At 40.3% G+C, this 6,922-nt stretch overlaps 1 long non-coding RNA gene across 1 annotated transcript in view; it reads right to left on the bottom strand.

Moving 5' to 3' along the window:
• The window catches only part of LOC140224041 (uncharacterized), a 110,284-nt gene extending 109,268 nt beyond the window's left edge, over positions 1-1,016 (bottom strand). The window contains exon 1 of the long non-coding RNA XR_011899282.1: positions 916-1,016. This is a non-coding gene — a long non-coding RNA (uncharacterized lncRNA). The remainder of the gene's footprint in view (positions 1-915) is intronic.
• Between the last annotated feature and the right edge of the window lie 5,906 nt (positions 1,017-6,922).

Below are 6,922 nucleotides of genomic sequence, written 5' to 3' on the forward strand. Positions count from 1 at the left end.
TAGGCCTGTGGGGTGCTCCGAAGAGGCTAAATATTTGGGTGTGACACTCGATGTCAAGTTGCATTGGGCGGCTCACATCAAAAGAAAGAGACAAGAGCTCATGATCAAAAATTCCAAACTTAGATGGCTCCTTAGATACAATTCCAACCTATCCCTTGACAACAAGGTACTTCTTTATAAGCAGGCCCTCAGGCCAGTGTGGTCCCACGGCTGCCAGCTCTGGGGGTGTGCAGGTAACTCTAATATTAAAATCATCCAGAGGGCTCAGAATTCTGTGCTGCGGCGGATGGTGGGGGCGCGATGGTATGTCAGGAACTCTGACATCCACCGGGACCTCGGCATCGAGAGCGTCGGCGCAGTAATTCGGCGAACAGCCTCTAGATATGAAGAACGTCTTTTGGCCCATCCCAATGAGGAAGCCATCAGATTATTGGCCAATAGTGAGGAACTGCGGAGGCTTAGAAGGCGCAAGCCCTTCGAGCTGGCAACCGTGGTACCCGATTAACCCCCATACAACATCTTAAAATCCATTAATTGAGGGTGGCTTAAAACTGTAGTGATAAGTCTAGTGTTATATTCTTTTATGTGTCTTCTACTTTTGTCTGCACAAAGTGTATAATATCTAATCTCACTGATAAAGGTTAGGTTTGCGCTCATCACTTCATGGTGGGTATAACACTGTTCCGGTTGCCCGGGGTCGGACACCGCAGAGACTGGGAACTGTACTGTTCCCTATGGGCTTGGCGATGCTCGTCCCAGGGCATCCAATTTAGAAAAAAGACTGTACAATTGTAAATATTTTTAGTCGATAAAAGCTAATTACTAATTAATGCTATAACAATGTATCATATTTCTGTATAAAGAAGTCGATATGTAATAAAATAAAATAAAATAAAAAAAATAAAAAAATGTAACGGGATTTACTACCGGTGATTTAGCTATTATAGCCCCAGTATACTTTTAAAGCGCCTTTACTTTCCAGAATCTTGACGGAATTTTTTTTTTCGCTTAAACGACTGAAGAGACACTGTAGTTAAAAGATATAAAGAATTTTCAATTTTGACAAAAAAAAAAAAAATGTTCGTCCAGGCACACCGTGTATTGTATGGAGTACTTCTGCTATTCAACCCTTGTCTTCAGGTCAAAATTCTTACAAGGTAGCCCCTTGCAAGAGGCGAATTTTTTGTAATTTATCCCAATTTTTTCTCCGTAATATTATTGAATTGCTTGTCAAATTCTGAGGTCAATTATATTTAATTGTAATTTATACATTTCTTTTTTTCCCTTCATTTCACTTTTTGTATGGAGAAGTTTCGTTGATTTCTTCGGATTTCGAATACTGTAACTTCTCTTCTATTCGGCCGATTTTTATGAATGAGACCTCTTTTAATTCGTCTTTTAACGGAGAGTAAGGAAAAAATTGCTAAGTACACGCGAAAATTTTTTTCGAAAATTGGACGAATCCTAGCGTGACGGTGAAATGGTTAATCAAGCGTAAATAATCGGACGAGGGTCCGGGTCGGGTCGCTCGGGAGGAACAATTGAAACTGCCTCGTCTCGGGACAGAGGTCCAGTGTTGGGAGGAGAAGGGTAAGTGGATTTCTGTAAAAGCGAATCGATTTCTCCATGTGTAATGGTTAGCACATGGTCTAATGAGTTTTGAGGCTCATCTTACGGGATTGCACTTACGGCTGTCCTGGCTGGCCCTCGCTATCAGAGCAGTGGTACCAAATTTTAAAAAGCATAACAGGGGTGTAGATATCTGTCAATGCAACGTTTTAAACAAAACGGAGGAGTGAAATTCTCATTCGAAAAGTGCTTACCTGCTCATCAATCCTCGAATCAGTTCGTTTGCTTCTGCATATATATGCATATTTTAAATTAGCGCGGAGCATTCCTAGGTTTTTTTTAAAAAAACCAAGTACCTAACGTAGACTCTTGGTATTCATTGTACATAAACTAGAAAGCTCCAGAATGATAAAAAACTTCAAATCATAATTATTGACGGATTAGTAAACTTTTTACACGCTTTGGAAAATCTCAGAAGTTTGCGGCAGCCCCTTTCCGGTAAGGAACTAAGGGACTCGGTTATTGTATTGAGTGGGGGGTCGAAACGATCGCAAAGGCGGTATACTACGTATACGCGCCAATTATCTTTGTAAAAACTGTTTTCATGATTTTAGTAATTGTTTGAAATAATGTAAGTATCGGACAATCCTAGCAACATTGGAATGCTCTTGGTTCCTTTTTGCAGAATGCAGTCCAGTTATAAGCTCATTACGTTGGGGGCAGGAGTCCGTGTGCTATGTTTTATTAATCCATATTAATCCATGTGAATTGACGCAAAATTTGCCCGAAGTTGTGTTCGAGTTGTCTCGAAAGCTACCGTCTTCTCTTCGAATCTATCTACATATATTTCCGTGTCACATGCATTTTCTGAGATTTCTTCACTGAAAATAACACTCCGGCCGTGGAAGCCGTACTTACGGGCTATATAGAGATACCGTCCGTGTTCCGGGCTCAGAGGCCGAAAGTTCCGGGCGTAGCACCCGGAGCACTTCGACTGCTCCGGGTGCTACGCTCGGAACTTTCGGCCTCTGAGCCCGGAACACGGACGGTATCTCTATGTAGCCCGTAAGTACGGCTTCCACGGCCGGAGTGTTTTTTTCAGTGTTCGTTATTCGTATCGACCAATTTCTGGAGGTTAGGAGTTACTGCAATGAATCTGACTATCTATTCCTGTTATTTTCGAAGCTCATAATACTCAAATGAAGAGTCCAATGTGCGTTGGATCGATTGCCCCACCGTGAACTGTGCGATTGGATTTTCATGTAGTGTCTTTTTGTGGGTATATTTTGAACAATCCAATTATTATATGAAATTAAATTTTCTTTGGATCTGATTAAGTCTGTAAATGTAAATGTCGGGAATAACAAGCATGGTTTTGGTATAATTTACTTGAAATCAATGAGGCAATTATCTGTTATTTCTCGTAGAAATTGTCTGTAACTGCCATTGATTGTGTATGTAACGGAATTTCTTATCAAGATGTAAGTAAAATCTCCACTACTTTCGTCAAAAGTATTGATACTATATGATGAGTGGATGTTAGAATCCATAAGGTTTGTCGCAGCATCTGGATGCTTGAAATTACCATACTAGTCAGTCGGGAACGCCACACACGCACAGTGTCGCATAGTGTCAGCGGTATCGTGTTATTTACCATACAGGTATATTGGTAAGTATGCTGCAGCTTCACTGTGTAAAAAAAATCAAGTAGAGAGTATGGTGAATAACACCCAAACTCTGGTAAATCCCAGCATTTTATTTTTTCAGTGTACACGAAGCCTCAAACAGTTTTTTAAAAGCACTTCAAAAGAAATTTCTAATCTACCTAGGGAATACAAAGCAAAATAATAATGCGTGTAACGTTCATATCCCTTCCGTGTCATATTTTTATCGTCTAAATTTTCAGGTAAAAAACGACAACGATATGCAAATAGGTTTTGCGACACAAAAACAACAAAGTTTAGGTAGGAATGGGTAGGTATTGTATTGCTAATTATTAAGACGAAGCTTATCAGCATTTTTCCTCCTTTTTTTACGCGGGAAAATATTTTCATCATTCTTTGAACTCGATATTGCACTGGAGTGTCATCCACGGGATAAAGGAGTAAATGTAAATTTTATTGGATGAAAATTAAACGAAGAATGCGAACTAAAAACGGCGGAAATTTCTGTAAGAGCCAGAGATTCTTCCCTTTGACGATCATCCGAAGGCGAAGAGACCAGAGTTTAATTAATAAGTAAAGTCGTCTCAATCATAGAGGAGCTTTGCTCGAGCTCAGATCAGGCAGCGAAGGGTATGAAGCACCGTAGCCGCGCCCGCGCCCTGTAAAAGCAATCGGGGACGAAAAGGCGGGGGGGGGGGTGAGAGGGGAGGGTGAGGAGTGAGGTTGCGGCGGAAAATTAAGGGGAAATCGGGGAGGCCGGTCGGCCCCCACGGTGAATCGAGTCAATGGTAGAGGTCGGTCATGGGCGACGAAAAAAAAAAGTCGGACTTTAAATATTTTTTCTTGGTTTTCTAGTAGTTAAGCTTCCAAAATGAATGTATCCATGGTTCAAGGGTCGTTGAACCCTTCCGTTTTTACGTGCGGGTTGCCTGAAGCTGACATTGCAGGTGGTATCAAAGCCGTCTGATTCTCAAGGTTTTATTTCGCTTTTGCATGAGTTCTGTGGCAGATGAATCAAAATTTCAATTAAACATGCTTATTTTCCTCCCATTAAGGAATATTTTGGTATATCATTAATGTGCATTGGCATATTTTTAGGAGGACCAAAACCACCTCCAAAACTTGCGTTAAAAAACGCTCAAAAGTGTTAAGATAGCTCGATAAAAAAATGTCCACGAGTGTCCGCAAAATCCTTTGTTGGGTTGCTTCTTGTACACTATCAGGAATGATATTATGTAATAATTAGCCGCTAATATCCGCTAATCTGCGAAAACGATCCATTTGAATGATAGGAAGTCACGCCTGATGGGAATCCGATCTTGCTCTAATGTCATCAATAAAATCGTGCTTCACACGATATCCTTCAATATCGGTAATTTTTCTACTGATTACTGATTTTGGCTGATTTCTTGGTATTTTGACGAGACATTAACCTCCTGTTAGTCCATGAAGCTAATTCGATCAGTGTTATTACTGTGCGATAAAGTTTAAGGTGTATGTTTTGCGCATTGTACAGGGTTATCCAAAAGTCACTGACCACCCCTGTAACTTTTTTCCTAATTGAGATAGAAGTTCGAAACTTTGGGAATGTTCCTCGGTCTAAGGTAGGTTATTGGATATCTGAAATTTTGACAAATTCCAAAATGGCGGCGGAAAAATTGCGGGAAATCAGTTTTACGGCTGTTTACCGATGGATTTGCATGAAATTCGATATCTTGCCGGTTTTTGGCTGGATTAAAAGGAATCTTTCATTAGATTCTTGAAATATCAAATAATTTCATGCTAATCCATCGGTAAAGAGCCGTATAACGGATTTCCCGCAATTTTTCCGCCGCCATTCAGGAATTTGTCAAAATTTCAGATATCCAATGAAAGATTCATTCTTCGCGTGCCGAAACACCCCCAGATACCAAGTTTCATGCAAATCCAACGATATGCAGCCTAAATATCTACTTCCCGCTCTAGGCCGCCATTTTGATCGGCACCATTTTGAAAAGGACTGACTTTTCTGGAAAACCAATGCCAGAATCGTATTTCTCATCTCGAAAAACCCTAGGATTCCGAGTTTCACACCAAACCGTCAATAAACAACGGAGATGCCAAATTTCCGCCATTTTGTCAAAAATGAACATTTGACCTGCGGTTTGCGCCAAAAATTTTCTTTTCAGCGCTCAGCCGATAGGCGGCGCTTTTTGATTTCGACCTGCCACTAGAGCTCTAGTATACTAGTGCGCTCAAGCGATCAAATGGCGCACCAACTCATCGATGCACGAAACGCCATTTTTACTTTTTTTTTTTTGATTACCTCATTATGCCTCTGTGAATACGATTAAATACAAATTAGCGTCAGAAATAAATAGCAGTCCTAAAACTCTCTTTGCTATGCGGTTTATAGTTATCCTATAATTACTTCTGAAAGTTCAAGATTCGCGTTCTGTTTTCCGAAAACTTTTCCACCGGTGATAACCTTATTCGGAGACCTTAGTAGAATTCGCCTACATCTAGGTTATGTGTCTTTGCCTTAGGTACTGGAGAGTATTGCCATCCTTTTGCCCATCTCTGATTGGTTCATGAGTTTTGGCGTCTTTGGCCCTCTTCTGGCTTAATAAGATCAATGTTCATTTTCTGTAGGTACATAGCCGCGATTCAGATTCAGATGACACTACTCTCCCGTATTTGCTTCTCGCGTCTCGCTTACTCCTTTGTGTTTTCATATTTCGTCCATCTCCCTCCATCCATAATTAATTCCATAATCCATCCGCCTCGTTTAAGATTGTGTTGTGAAATTTAAGATTGTGAAATGGTCTGAAATTTGAAGCATAATATTTTGGAATGATTCAACGTATGTCGTGTCTTGTCTTCAGACTCGTTCTGCCCACCTCGTGAAGTTTGTGAAAGTTTCTGAAGTATAATGCTGTGAAATTATTTGACCAATTATCATGCTACCTCAGAGACTGTTTTAGTGTTTTTGGGTTAATTAAAATATGTCAGGTAGGAGATCTGCCATTTGCGATACATGCAAAATGCTTCATTATACTAGTGTACCACAGTTGTTCTCAAGCACCAATTACAACACGGTTTGCATTTTTATGCTGAATAGCATAGATAAACGACTGGAGCATTTTGCGCAGCTCAAGCGCAGGGATTTGTACCTTCGTAATTGTCACCACCTCATCGCTGCAAATTATGAAAAGGACCGCTCGAGTATATCCTTGATCATAGAATATCTGTTATTCTCAAGGCGATGTCGTCATCACATCCCTGTCAGTTCACAACTTCTAATTATTGAGTTTAACTAGGTGTCAAAAAATCTGAGATATCTGAAGTAGCAGAAAATTGTGTACTTTCAAAGTCTAAGATTTTTTGCGGCACCGACAGTTTCATAAATTTTCCTTATAACACTCTACTCTGAAACCGCTACATTCTACCTCTCACATTGCTCCATAACAAAGGTATGTGTTAGCCTCTTATTTGTACTAAAAATTCTAGGTTTCATGACTCATTTACTCATTCACTCTCTGGTGAATTTGGTTCCGTCAGATTCATTGCAAGACACCTTATGTGTTATCTCCGCAGACCTAACACAGGCATTTGAACGCTCAATGAGAGCAAAATTTCAACTGGCCTGTTGTCTACCTTTCAGTAAAGAAGGTAAATAACCTTCCTTAAGGACTCGCTTTGAGACGATA

The sequence above is a fragment of the Bemisia tabaci genome, chromosome 2, assembly GCF_918797505.1.
Source record: "Bemisia tabaci chromosome 2, PGI_BMITA_v3".
Lineage (NCBI taxonomy): Eukaryota > Metazoa > Arthropoda > Insecta > Hemiptera > Aleyrodidae > Bemisia > Bemisia tabaci.